Raw genomic sequence first — 15,442 nt, 5'->3', positions numbered from 1 at the left:
GTGCCTGCTTGTGGATTGAGTAGGTACCCCACCAAATGTATGTGCACCCAGCTGGAAAAGCATATGGTGTGAATGAGGAACTTGTGGCCCCAGTAATGGCTGGTGCCCATTTGGACTGGTAGGGAGGCCAAGGGTAGGTTGAGCCAGAAGCAATGATAGGCAGAGCCAACTAACACTAGTGTCGTCCCCAATCTCTTCCCTTATAAGTTCTACAAAGTTCTACAAAGACAGCACTGAAACTAAGGAAGAGGAGGAAGCTGACAGGCAGGGCCACCACCGGACTGGTTGTAAGTAAGAAAAGAGGCTGGTGGAGGCTGGCAGAGGGCAGGCTGAGATTAGTGGAGCAGTGCCCCATTTTCCCTAATGGAGTAGCCTCCACTGTGTGTCACTGTGTGACAATGACTCCCATCATCCCTGAATGTTGCCCATGCTGCTGGGGGTTGATGAGTCCAACACCTTCTGGTGGGTCACTGGCTCCTCCTCCCTGGTATATGGACACAGCTTTTGCAACCATCTATTTTCGCAATAATAGTGGCTAGGAGTTTCGTGGGGGATTTTGAGCAGGAAAACAGGGAAAAGGAGAACAGTGTACCTTCTTCCCCCATACTGCTGTGCCATGATTCTGTTCTGAACTGAGGCTACTATGGATGCTTTTTATTTTTTTTAAAGGTGAGTTCCAATGATAGAACCCACACACAGAACATCCAGTTTGGCTCTCAGTGATAATGGTACTGCTATTGCACTGAAGAGCATTTGGTGGCGACTACAAGCCTGACAAATAAGTGACAAATGTGACATTTGTCAGCCACAGGCCTGACAAATGATAAGCCTGACAAAAGTAGAGTGAAACATGAAGAAGAGGAGGTGATGACTACAACTTAACGCAGCTTTAAAAGGGGACTAGTCATATTCCAGAGGATAAGGCTATCAATAGCTATTAGTCATCATGGCCATCTGCAGGAATTTTTCTAGGAGGGAGCAAATGTAAAATAAAACATTGAAAGTGGGGAGCAGGCTAATTTCTCACCCCCAAAATGAGAATAATGTCTGTACATTTCATCTTGCATCACAGGCTCTGCAAATGCTAGAAACTTACTGTTTCTTTTAAGTGAAAGCTGGGGACATGGGGAATATGTGTCAGGGGGGCTATATATTACCTCCAAGTTTATAAACACCATTCCTCTGAATACCAATTGCTTGGGAGCAACAGTGGGAGAAGGCTATTGCCCTCATATCCTGCTTTTGAGCTTCCCATAATCATCTGGTTGACCACTGTAGGAAACAGGATGGTGGAGTAGATGGGCCTTTGGTCTGATCCAGCATGAAAAGACAGAAGTATTACATGTCCCGAGTTCTCATGTCTGGGAGGTGGGAAGACAGCCTGTTCTGAATAGGGTTGCACTCCCCTGGAAAGAGAAGGACCACAGCTTGGGGGTATTCCTGGATCCAACAGTGTCAGTGGAGGCTCAGACAACCTCAGTGGTTAGGAATGCTTCTTTCCAGCTCTGGCTGGTTTGCCAGCTATGGCCCCTTTTCAGAGCTTGGAAATGTTACTTTTTTGAACTACAACTCCCACCAGCCCAATCCAGTGGCCATGCTGGCTGGGACTGATGGGAGTTGTAGTTTTAAAAAAGTAACTTTTCCAAGCTCTGCCCCTTTTGGACAGAAATGACTTGGCCACTGTATTCCATGCTCCGGTAACTTCCAGATTAGATTATTGCAATGTGCTCTGCGTGGCGCTGCCCTTGAAGACAACCTGGAAACTTCAACTGGTCCAAAATGCAGTGACCAGATTACTGGCTGGGGTTCCATTTAGATCTCATATAACCGCTGTTTTAAAATGGCTGCATTGGTTGCCAGTTTGTTTCTGGGTCCAATTCAAGGTGTTCACATTAGTGTTTAAAGCCCTAACTGACTTAGCTCCAAATATCTGAAAGACTGCCTCCTTCCCTACAGACCCTCTCAGGTTTTGAGATCACCAGAAGAGGCCCTCTTCTTAGTTCTGCCACTTTCAGAAACTCGGGGTGGTGGTCACCCAGGAGAGGGCATTCTCTTTGGCAGCGCCTTCCCTACAGAGGTGCGCCTGGCAACTTCACTGCACAGTTTTGGGTGAATGCTGAAGATGGACCTCTTTACCCTAGCCTTTGACACCTGAGACATATATTGCCACCCTGGGCTCCTGCTGGGAGGAAGGGCTCAAATTATATATATATATATATATATATATATATATATATATAGGACCCATCCAATTTTCTTGTGGGTGTAGTGTTGTGATTTTAAGTTGTTTTTAATGATGTATTTTAAACTGTTGTAATCCATGCTGGGACCCCATTGTGAAAGGCAGGTATAATAATAATAATAATAATAATAATAATAATAATAATAATAATAATAATAATAATAATAATAATAATTTCTTAAGAAGTTGCTCCATCAAATAAACTGGGCCCAGGCCATAAAAGCCTTTAAAGGCAAGCACTAATACCTTGAATTTAGCCTGGAAGCAAATCAACAGCCAATGGAGCTCACAAAGAGCAGGTGTTGTATGCTCCCCGTGACGAACACCGAATACTAACCTGGCTGCCACATTCTGGGTGAATTGAAGCTTCTGTATTGCCTTCCAGGACAACCCTTGTAGAGCACAGTGTAGTAGTCAAGTTCATGTGGCTGCCATTTGAACCTCTGCCACACTGAAGTGGTTATTTTTGGAAACTATGATGCACCCAACAAGATGGGATTCAGGCTGAGAGTGACCAAGCTTGTAATGGAGCAACCAGCTTTGGACTAGGCTAATGCATATTGTTATTTCAGTGCTAGGAAGATGGCATTTCAAATTAATTTATTGCAAATGTCTATACAATCAATGTAGAAGGCAGATAGGTCCGCCATAAATCTGAAAGAATAAGCTCAACTCTCATTGTTTTTTGGCTGAATCTGTCGGCAAGATGCCTGTGTTTTCATTATAATTCTGTTTGAGAGATCAGCGGGAAAAATGCTAGTTTTGAAGGAACATTCCAGTATATTTACACTGGAAGAAGCTGGGAACTTTTTAAATGGAGCATTGCATTCCACTATTGGGGTAGGTTCCAGATGGCACACACATAGACTTTTAATATTAGCCAGCTCTGCAAAACAATGGTAGATGTCAGCCTTCTATAACGCAAAGCACGCAATTCCACTTGGAAGTCTGTTTGGAAGCATGGTTTATCTCTCATGGTGCGGCTGGTGTGTGTCTCTATGTGTAAAATTGAACCTACTGGTATATACGTTTTCTAGCAGAATAGCAAGAACGACCTGCAGTGCAGACTGGTCTTCTTCAGGTTGCCAACCAGCCATCCATAACATCTTCCAAGATGCTCCATTCTATTCCCCCTTCCTGGCTTTCCACTCTTCCCCCAAATCAGTCATCATTTCAGTCTATACAATTTTCTGCCCCCCCCCCATTCAGGTAGCATTTCATGGCCACTGAGTATACTAAATTCACATTGGTTGGTGCCTGTCGACGCTGGTAGGACAGAAGGCAGAGAGGCCAACAGTAGCTGGAGCCACAGCCAATCACTGGCAGAGTCAACTAATTCTAGTTTTGTCACAGGGACCGTAGTTTAGTGCTAGAGCATCCGCTTTGCATGCAGAAAGGCCCAGGTTCAATTCCCCACCATTTCTGGGTACGGCTGGGCCACGATCCTGTTTGAAATGCTGGCGAGCTGCTGCCATTCAGGGTACGCAGTACTGAACTAGATGGGCCAATGGTCTGACTTGGTATAGAACAGTTTCCTGTGTTCCGATGACCCCATCTTCCTCCATATTGAGTTCTACAAGAGTGACACTGAGAGTAAGGAGGAGGAAGCTGACAGCCAGTGTCACCTGCTAAACTGGCTAAGTAGGAAAGCAGGCATGTGGGGACCTGCTCTGAGCTTAGTGGGGCAGTGCTCTCATTCGCCCTCATGGGCCAGCCTCCACTATTTAGATGTGTCAGTGAACTTCTTGAATTTCACGTATCAAACCAAATCCTGTCAAATCTTGATTACTGAAATCAAATACCAAATATTGTTGAATACCAGAGGCTGATGATGAATGCAGAGGTGCCTTCCTGCCTCTTCCTCCCCCCACCCTTGCATTTCAAGTCATGCATGATTATATTTATGGATCGCTCACTGATTATGGAAACTGACTATTTTTAAAAAAGATTAAATGAGTCAGAGTATGGGTATCCACATTTAAGTCACAACCCCCTATGCTTTCTTTTTGAAAAGGTGACTGTTCTTTGTCAACAACATTGCTATAGTTATTGTGGAGTGTTTTTGTATTTTAAAACACACACACACACATTTCCTCCCCTCCCCCTCCTTTGCAAATTTTATTTATTTATTGTAAGAAATGATCTGAACAGGGTGGTTCATGACAGATGCTCTTGGAGGTCACTGATTCATAGGGTCGCCATAAGTCGTAATCGACCTGAAGGCACAAAGCAACAATAAGAAGAAATGTATATCCCTCCCCCCCGAAGATAACAAATCAGCTAACAATTGTTGTTGTTGTTAGCATTTATCGCCCACCCTTCACCCAGAGGTCCCAGGGCGGGTTACAACCACCTTAATATACAGTGTTAAAAACAATTAAAAGCAACCGGAATCACAAAATAGGGCAGGTCCTAAAAATATATACCTCAGTTGTCAAAGGCCAGGGTAAAGAGGTGCATCTTCAGCATTCCCTTAAAGCTGTACAGTGAGGTTGCCAGATGCACCTTAAATTAACAATCAAACAAAAAGAAGCAGCCACCTTTAAAAAATACACAAGAAGAGCAAGAGAATAAATTCAATACATAAATTAAAAAAAAGCCTTAAGACTAAGCAATTTTAGTTATGGCATAAGCTGTCATAGACTACAGCCTACTTCTTCAGTACATGGAAGGAGTGAGGTCTTCAGTTGTCACATGTGTGTGTGTGTGTGTGTGTGTGTGTGTACACACATGGGTGTAAAGCAGGGATGAGGAAACTGGTCCTTCAGGTGTTGTTGCACTTCAAGCCTCATCAGCCCCAGATAGCATGGCCAGTGGTCAGTGATGATGATGGAAGCTGTAGTCGAACAACGTCTGGAAGGCTACAGGTTTCCCATCCCTAATGTTAAGGGAAACACATGTGGAGGGTTGGAGTTAAATGGCAATGAAATGCAAAAGTTATGTCTGGGACTATTCATTAAGATTCTAAATAATGCTGACACTCAGACTCAGACATAATTCTATGTGAAACTGCTAAGTGAAGTCATCCATGGATTTGGGGTGCAGCGTCATCAGGCTGCTGCTGATACCCAGCTCTGCCTTTCCTTTTCATCACATACAGGTAATACTGTGAAAGTGCTGAACTGAGATCAAATCAAGTCAAGTCATCTTTATTTGCGGTCATAGACCCGTCCTATTAAAGGCGTAAGGTACAGCACAATATAATTTAAAACAGGGCTAAAAACGGTACATTTTGTCCTTCTAATATAAAAACAGGTTAAATCGAGAGAAGTTCAGAACGTTTCAATTGCGCAGCATATATAAACTTAGCAACATTCATTGTAATTTGTTTATTGGATCCTGATATTAGATAGCGCAGCTTATTTCCAGGAGCCATCTGAGTAATACTTTCCGTTATCTTAAATAGGAATTTAGATCGTATAAAATCATAAAGAGGGCAGTCAAACATAATATGAAAAAGCGTTTCAATATTACCCGTCTCACAAGGGCACAGACGTTGCTCATAAGGGATTCCTTGGTATCTCCCTAAAAGAAGTGATGAGTGAAGGGAGTTAAATCTGGCTCTTGTGAAGGCCAGGCGCAATTTAGGAAGGATGAGAAAATCCAAATACGGAGCGTAATGGTAGGGCTCAGGGATTAGTTGAAAGTGGATGGGAGAACATCTTTTTGTGGCCATTGTAGTGTTAGTTTGGAAATCTATGTCCTTAAGGCGAGTTCGAATTGCAAGTTTGGCCGAATTTGGGGATTGTGACGATAGGTATTCAGATGATAGGCCTAAGGAGGAGAATTTACTCCCGAAGTTGTTGTTCCAACTTGATATAAACGAATCACTCCAGAGGTAAGTTAAATAACCCGAAGGTGGTTCGTAGGATACTCTGGCCCAGTAATTGGAGGCTATCATCCACGCTTGGCATTCAATAGAAGAAATGCCACCTTCTAATCTAAGGGCAGCCGCCGGGGCGCATCTGGGTATGCCCAGTAGATGGCGTAAGAAGGTGGAAATAACTGCTTCTATTGAGGGATTAAATGCATGAATCCAAATTGGTACACCTGACTGAGATCAGTAATGGACTGGATATGAGTCTGTATAATCAGTCCCAATAAGATGGAGATGCTGTTGGTGCATGGTTCATTTGATTTGGGAGATGATGTGCAGCCTGTTCCGGATTGGGGTTGCACTCCCCATGAGGGATTAGGTTTATAATTTTGGGGTGCTAACTGCCTGCCCATATCTCTGAAAGCCCAAGTGGGCCTTGGTGGTGTGAAGCAACTTCCATGAACTCAGGCTAGTGCACATCCGCATCCTCTCCTAGATAGCATCCTGTTTCCAATAGTGGTCTACCCACAAGCAGGCATGAATCCAATAGGTCTCCCCCATTTTTGCTCCTCAGCACACTGCCTCTGAACCTGGAGGTTCCATTTCACAGTCATATTTATCCATTTTTGATAGGCCTATTCTCCCTAATGAGTTTGTCAAATCCCCTTTGAAAACCACTAAATCTAAGATGTTGGCTCTCCAGATGTTGTTGGACTCCAACTCCCATCAGCTGCATCCTCCAAGGTCCGGGATGATGGGAGATTTATCTATCTTTTTATTTATTTCATTTGTTAGTCACCTAATACCAAGCAGTCTCTGGGTGACTTACAACAGATTTCAAAAACATACAAAAATTTAAAAGAAGAATCATAGATAAAATCATACAATCAACAAAATCTAAAACTCTTCAGTGCAGTAAAAGCCAAATATAGACATACATGATAGCCAACAAAATCTTAGAAACCCACCAAATAATAACAACAAAAATTTGAGACAGCACACATCAGGGGCCAAAGGCCTGAGTAAAGAGAATGGTCTTTGCTTGGCACCTAAAGATGGATCAAGATGGTCACTGGGGAGAGCATTCCACAGCTGGGGGACCACCACTGAAAATGTCCATTCTCGTGTTGCCACCCTCCGAGCCTTCCGTGGAGAGAGCACACAAAGAAGGGCCTCTGATGATGAATGAAAGGTCTGCGTTGGTTCATGTGGGGAGAAGCAGTCCCGACATGCCATCAAAGACTTGCTGGGGAGGCAAATCCTGCCACAAATTAGATTCTACTGATGAATTTACAGTCTGTATAGAATTACATTAATAATACTGTTTAGCCAAGACAGTCATTAGCTACTACAGCTGTTTCTGGCAATACCAGGAACCCAAAAGAGCTCCTAGAATCTGTAGTACCAAGCCAGTAAGTCTCTTTCCTGGCCCTGATCCAGCTCCCAACTTGGCTGATTTGCTGAGATGGTCCAACAGCACCTGGAGGGCCACAGAGTCCCCAACCCTCATTGAATCCAATAGCCATCATCACATGTCCTAGCGATGCACATCTTTCTCCTGAGTTCTAATATTCCTTTATCTTGATTGACCATAAGCTTCTCCACCAGTAAGGGCTGTCAAACCTGGCAATTCTGGTTTCTCTCTGTTTCTCATTTCCCCCCAGCTCATTTCCACATCTGTTTGCAATTGTTTTTTAAAACGAAAATGAAAATTCCTCAGCATTTTAGTGCTAATCTGTCCTAATCAAATCTCTTTTGAATGCAATTTGCCAAATATAATACATTTTTGAATGTTATTTTCCAGAGCTTGGAAAAGTTACTTTTTTGAACTACAATTCCCATCAGCCCAATCCAGTGGCCATGCTGGCTGGGGCTGATGGGAGTTGTAGTTCAAAAAAAGTAACTTTTCCAAGCTCTGGTATTTTCATGGGCATATGCGTTTTTATGCCCACTTGATCTCCGTATATGCATTTTCGTGCACATTTCTTGGCTGGAGAGCTGCACTTCCAAATTCAGAGAAGTAAGGATTTTGAAGGATGGCCCAGCATCTCAAGGGACAGCTGGAAATGTCTCCTGCCTGAAACCCTAAAGAGCTGCTGCCAGTCAGCACTGACAGTACTGAAGTAGATGGACTGATGGTCTAACTCAGTATAAGGCAGCTTTTCATGTTCCTAAGTTAAGAGAGACTGGCTTGCCCAAGGCAGTCCATCGCAGAGGCAGGATTTGAAAGGACTAGCTTCAAAAGTCACTCTGTTATGCTTGCTTGGTGCCAGTGATCAGTGAATGAATGGTCCTTCCTATTTGTCTCTCAACACTTAGGCCCATCAGCACTATATGTTTAAAGTGCTGTTATACCACTTTAAACTGTCATGGCTTCCCACAAAGCATCCTGGGAGCAGTAGCTTGTTAAGGGTGCTGACAGTAGTTAGGAGACCCCTTTCCCCTTCACAGAGCTACAATTCCCAGACTCCCTTGGGAAGAAGGATTGATTGTTTCTGTGATATATTATATATATATATACTAATATATTTCTGTGTATAATGTTGTATGTATATACTTTTTTATGACATTAGGGTATTTTATGTAAACCGCTTAGGGATTTTGTATATTAAGCAGAAAGTTGGACAGTGAAAAAAGTGGATAAGAATAAAATCAACTCAGTTGAAATGTGGTGTTGGAGGAGAGCCTTGCAGAAACCACAGAACGTGAAAAAGACAAATAATTGGGTGTTAGAACAAATTAAACCAGAACTATCATTAGAAGCTAAAATGATGAAACTAAGGTTATCATACTTTGGACACATCATGAGAAGACATGATTCACTAGAAAATATAATAATGCTGGGAAAAACAGAAGGGAATAGAAAAAGAGGAAGACCAAACAAGAGATGTTTGATTCCATAAAGAAGCCACAGACCTGAACTTACAAGATCTGAACAGGGTGGTTCACGATATATGCTATTGGAGGTCGCTATTGATTCATAAATGACTTGAAGGCACATAACAACAACAACAACAACAAATATTATTAATGAAAATGAAATGAAATGAATGGTTGTTAAACCACTCTTGGAACTGTAGCTCTGTGTGAGGGGAACAGGGGTCTCCTAACAACTCTTGCCACCTTTAATAAACAACCATTCCCAGGATTCTTTGGGGGAAGCCATGACTGTTTAAAGTGGTATCACTAAATGGGGCCTTAGTGGAGATGCCCAACAAGTGCAATGTGCATGCAGGATGCAGCCAATTGTTTTAGTGCAAGGCTCTGAACCTTTATTGGCATGTAAGAGCCCTTTGTACCCTAGTTACAAATGACACAGCTTTCCAGTGCCATTCATCAAATCATTTGCACAGCTATTTAATGAGATGTCATATATTTTGAAGAAGTCTGTTGATTCCTATGCTGTGTTTTTCTGGCTGCCATTGCCTCATGGTAGTCAGCTTGGGACAATGTACGGAGCAGACGTTGGGAACATCTTAGGTTTTATTTTCATATGTATAATTATGTGCATTTTCAACCAAGTTTCAGCTGCAGAGATTTACTGCCTCTTCCTGTTCAGTGCTATGCCAAATGCAGTGTGCATAATAATCAAAGAATGAAAATGGAGAAACATGGTTTTAGTTTATGTAATGCAATTAAAGCATGAAAAGGAAACTAAAGGCATTTGGCGCTCGGAAAGATTTTTTATTATTATTTTCAGTATATAGATGTCTGAAAAGAAAATTATTAATAGAGAAGGCAAAGGCATGGCTGAATCTTTCTCCTGCTTTACTATATTTCTATTTTCAGAGAGTTTTAAAAATTAATTAATTTTTATGAGGAGCATTCAGATAAGCAACCTCTCACTTACTGCTTGAATTATGCCGCCCTGGGCTCCTGCTGGGAGGAAGGGTGGGATATAAATCAAATAATGAATGAATGAATGAATGAATGAATTACAGGCCCAGCATCAGCACCCAAAATACTGAGGCAGCTGCTGGAGCCCATGCCCCCAGCAGCTACACCTGGGATTGAAACCCTGCCTCTCCTTCACAGCAAGTGCCCTTGCCACACTGCCAAATGCAGAGCTTGGAAAAGTTACTTTTTTGATCTACAACTCCCATCAGCCCCAGCCAGCAAAGCTACTGGATTGGGCTGATGGGAGTTGTAGTTCAAAAAAGTAACTTTTCCAAGCTCTGGGGGAGCAGTGGCACTGTCTCTGTGGCACTGTGGTGTTACCTCATGGTGCTGATGCTGTTGGAGCTGAGCATCTGCTTAGCTGTGTTCACTGTTAGGTGATCACCTTTTTATTTTCCCAGAATGCAATGCTTTGGAGCACATGACCCAGCATTATAAGACAATAAATATGGTGACTGCCTGGTGCCAATCAGAACCAAATGGCTGCTTGACTCTGGAAGTGTGCCAGTGTTGCCAGGTTACCCTGATGCATTGGGGAGCAAGCCTGATGAGTACTGGTTGGATGGCACTGTTGGGCTTGTGCCATTGGGACATTCCGAACAATTTTCAAGTTCAGACCCACACAAACTGCAATGCAGTGGTCAAGTTGAGCACATACTAAGTGTGTGCAGAAGCACACACTCAACAGAATAGGAGGTTAATGAACTGAGATAACTAGCAAGGTGATGAAAAATCCACACACTGCAGCAAATCTGAAGCAAAACACCTGTTGTCTGGGCATCATGTGACACACAGGAATGGATTAATATGTCGGTTATGGTTTCTCTCACTTCTCATTTTTCCACTTTCATGTTCAGTTCTCCACATTTCCACACCAGTTTTGTGATTTTTTTTAAAGATTTCGTGAAAATCCATCAACATTTTAGTGCAAATTTCTCCTAATATATGCATTTTTGCAAAGCTGTTTTTCCTAATACAATGTATTTTTGTATGTGATTTTGACTGACATATGCATTTTTGTGTACACGTGACCCTAGTATATGCATCTTTGTACATGTTGCTTAGCTGGAGGACTGCATTGCAAAATCCACAAAGCGCAAATTTCAAAAGAAGGCTGTGCTTTTGTTTATGTAGTATTTTGGAAAGTGCAAATTGCATAGGTTTGTTGGAAGTGGGGCAAGAGCAACTCCTGTTTTGTTCTTTTGTTTGTGCTCCAGAAGGGAGAAAGAGCTAGGGTCCTCCAGATGGATAGGCTTGATTACCTTTACCTGTGATGCTCTGACTGACTTCCTTCTGTCACTAGACTGTGACATCTTTAGGGAAGCTTACCTGCACCTCCTCCTTCCACCCTATACATTCCTTTCTTCTCTGACTGTCCGGGAGAGAGGAGACATCCCTTTGTCTCTGCTCTCTCCAAGCCATGAGGCTAACCCCTACACCTGGGTGTTACGCCTCCAACTTAGTTAGTTAGTTTGAACTAGGTATGCCTTTCTATCTACTATGTATTTCTATAAATAAAGTAGCTTTTCTTATTTTACTAAGTCTCCAGTCTCAGTGATCCTGATGCAGGGTAAAAGCCTACTTTCTTAGGTAAAATGCACGCACATGCTGGCACACTCGCATTTCAACATCTGCTGTTACACACACAGCCAACAAGGTTCACCTTTAAATGTGAATTGAATCAAACTCCTCCCCATCCCTAGTGTCATGGGTATGCTTGGAACATAAAACCCATTGACTAGCAAAGTCTATGGGTTTCAGTAGCCTTAGGAATCCTACCTTTATCATAAAATGGTATAACATTGCATATGAGTTCAAGCTGTCCCCTCTACAAAAGGCTCAAAAGCAGCTTTGATATATAGAGCTTTTAAAACATTTTTTTAAATGCTGATTCTGTGAGCCTATTGATTTCCTTATTGAAATCAATTTTTATATAATGAGGTTTGAAGCAGTTCTGACTCATGTAGATGCAGTGATTTCCAAGACGGTGGGGCGAGGGCTATGTTAATAGCAATGTAAAAGGTCTGTGATAGACCTGGAGAAGTCAGATGATTCAAAGCCAAGGATGTTCTGGAACCTTTAAATCTGACCCCTGGACCCTTTGCATTTTAAAGAGCCTGCAGGGTCTTTGCTTACATGGGCACTTCAGCTCTGAGACAACTGACACTACACTAGGTATTTGAACAGCAAATGTGGATTAGCAATGCAAGATTTAAATGGAACAAATCATCAGATGAGGTTGTAGTGATGGAGATAGAAGTCAGTCCTGCTGTTAGAGATCCTAGTTACTTCACAAATGAAGTTTCTTTTGCTTTCAAAAACTGCATGACAGGGAACCTGATGGAGGGATTTGTTTTAGAGCAGAAGGAGAACTGGATGAGAGGAGGGCTGGATTTAGAGCAAATGCCTCTCCTTCCATTTGTCTATCTTTCAAAATCTTTTTTTTAAATACACTTGTAGCTAATTTATGACTTTAATGTACAATTGGCACACATGATTCATCTATCTCTGTCATTTAACATGGTACATTTGCACATATGGATCTGATCACAATCACATCACCTGTTGAATGGTCACTGATGTAAATTTTACTGTTACTGTGTTAAGGTGATGATGGTTACGCTGGTTATGCAGGTCAGGGTTGCTACCTTTACAACCTGTTGAGTGGATAGTTGAGTAGACAAGAAGCCGCAACCAATCCCGGTCCCATGTATGATTCATATCTTTGCAGACGCATGTTTATTGCAATCATATTTTCAAAAGTCTGGGGTGTACAATTCAAACATTACACCAAAACATGGTTTCTGCTAAACAGAGTTGAGAACCCATGCCATTTGAGCTTCCAAAGCACAATAGATAAACCATGGCTTAGAGAAGGGATGGAAAAGCTGTGGCCCTCCATATATTACTGAACACCATTAGCCCCAGCCAGCATGACCAATGGCCAGGGATGATGGGAATCAGAGTCCAATATAATCTGGAGGGCCATAGGCTCCTCATCCCTGGTTTAGAAATACTGTCTGTTTTCATTTTCTGTCTGTTCTGCACTTGGTTTTATAAGTTCATAAGTTCACTCCCATCTCAGTGGTGCAGCAGCTTCTTGAGCCAGAGCAGTGGCCCTAACTGTGGCTTGCCAAGGTATAGTGATTTCAGGCAAAGCAGCAAACCACAGCAGAAACTATGGGTTGCAAACCAGCTTCAAACCAGGGCCTGATATCTAATTGGCAGCGTTGCACAAACCATGGTTTATAAACTAGTATGGCTTGGCTTTATAAACAATGTTTTGGTGTTTTGTTAGGATTTAGGCTTACAGAGCTAGTGAAGGGTAGCAGCTAAAAGATGTGTGATCCACTATGGCCCTGGCTATATCTTGTCTCTGCCATGAAACATTAGGTAGTCTTCAGCAAGCCATTCTCTCTTTCTCAGCCTCAGATCTGCAAAACGGGAATGATAATATAGACTTTAGAGCAGCGGTGTATTCTGTTTCAGCCGAAGGGCCACATTCCTTTCTGGGCAACTTCTGAGGGCCACATGCCTGTTGTGGGGCAGGGCAAGAGGCAAAAGTGGGTGGAGTAACAAATGTAAATTTTACATTTGTACAGTATTCTGTACACACACTCACACACCTCTCTCTGTCTTCCATCCAGGCAAGCCAAGGCATTATCAGAGTTCAGTTCCAGCCAGACAAAACACTGAAGGAGGGTGCACAGCAGGGCCCATGTGGATGGTGGTCTGGGGAGGGAGGGTGTGACTGGGGAGGTGGTATGGTCTGGGGAGAGTCTCAAGGGCCAGATAAGGAGGCTTAGAGGGCTGCATTTGGACCCCAAGCTTGAGGTTCCTCACCACAGGGTTGTTCTAAGGACCCAGGCAAATAGTATAAAAAGCACTTTATCAGTGGTTTAGTTGAACTTTCAAGGAGCTGTCCAAGGTTCTGAAAGCACATTGGAAGCTCCTTGAAAGTTTGTACTAAAACCTGGAGCGGATTCACTGCCGCACTGACATCAGGGCCACCAGTCTCCACTGTGTATGTGTTGGGACTTACACACATCTCTTTCCTTTTTTTAAAAAAAAATCAGGTCAATCTTTTAAAATTAAGACAGTCAAGGGACAAAACTTACCGCACTGTGCTTAACGCTTTTCTGAGCAGCCCAGGAGAGTAAGTGCAGGTCTTTAATCCCAAGATTCATTTATAAGGGCTTGAATCCATACATATGTACAAATGATGAATTAAGTGGATCAATTTTACCTTATGTGTATTCATCACCATACCATTCATTAGCTGAGCAAAGAAAATAGCTTCAACATTTCAGAGCAAGAGTCTATCAGAGTTTGGCAAGACAAAAGGATCAGACTTGAAGTGCATTAGGCTGCTTCGTGGGAGTCTATACTCCAGAGTGACCTTCACACCCTTCTTTTAAGCTTGTGTGTGTGTATGTGTGTGTGATTCTCCAGTGGCTTGTAAAATTCTACAGCAGGGACGACCAGTACCTGCGTTCTCTATTAAGTTGACAATGCATACAGGATGGTCACTTACTTGCTGCCAGAAAAGAGGAAAAGACACTGATCTGCATGCAATCTGCATATGCTAATTTAAATGTATTGATGCAAACTCAGAAATAGTTACTATAATGTAAATAGAAATATAACACACCTTGACATACTGGGGAGGACTAACCAGGGGCCCTGCTCAGAATGCGGCTTGTAATGGGCAACCACAAAGTCCCCCTTGCTCTCCCTTCTTTGGGTTATTTAGCTTTAAACTCAATTTGGACTGGCTAGCCTTCAAACAGAGGACTAGAAAGTGGAAACCGCAACACTCTTAGGGCTGTGGATCCTCTGCTCATCTTGTGGCCCTGGAAAATTCCCAGCCATGCCAGCTTCTGGAGACAACACCGAATACAAGGCAGTTTCACATGCTTCTGTTCTTGAGAGCAAGAACCCAAGTTGCAAACTCCCTCTTATGAAGATTATACACCCCTTCCCCAAGAAGCCACATCCCATCAACCCAGTCTCTAGTTTGCTGAATTGGCAATAAAACCAAAGCAGAGGTGGGAGAAGGTTTTTGTGTGTGTGTGTGTGTATGTAAAGAGGAGACATTACTCCCTTCTGACAAGAGACAAATGTTTCATTCAAATGCAGCATTTTCGCATATTGGAAACAGTAATGAATTCCTCTGCACTTCTCTGCCTAGTTCACAATGTCAGCCCGGGGCATTGTGGAGCCTCAGGCATCCCTTACAAAATTAAATTTAATGTTACACCCTCCAATGGAACGGCGCATAAATCAAGTGTTTGATTTGCATGGACTCTGGTGAACAACCCAGTTCTGGGCAAACATAAACCCTGCCTTGAATATTATGTCAGGGACAGGAACAAAGCAATCTGAAGCTGCCAATAAAAACTTAGTACCAAGTGTAATTCATGCCGGTATTACGCTGCTCTTGTGTCAAGTCTGTTATTAAAATTCTTGTTTTGGCCTCCTTTTTC

Source organism: Rhineura floridana, chromosome 9 (assembly GCF_030035675.1).
Source record: "Rhineura floridana isolate rRhiFlo1 chromosome 9, rRhiFlo1.hap2, whole genome shotgun sequence".
Classification (NCBI taxonomy): domain Eukaryota; kingdom Metazoa; phylum Chordata; class Lepidosauria; order Squamata; family Rhineuridae; genus Rhineura; species Rhineura floridana.
Note: the sequence above shows the minus strand (reverse complement) of the source record.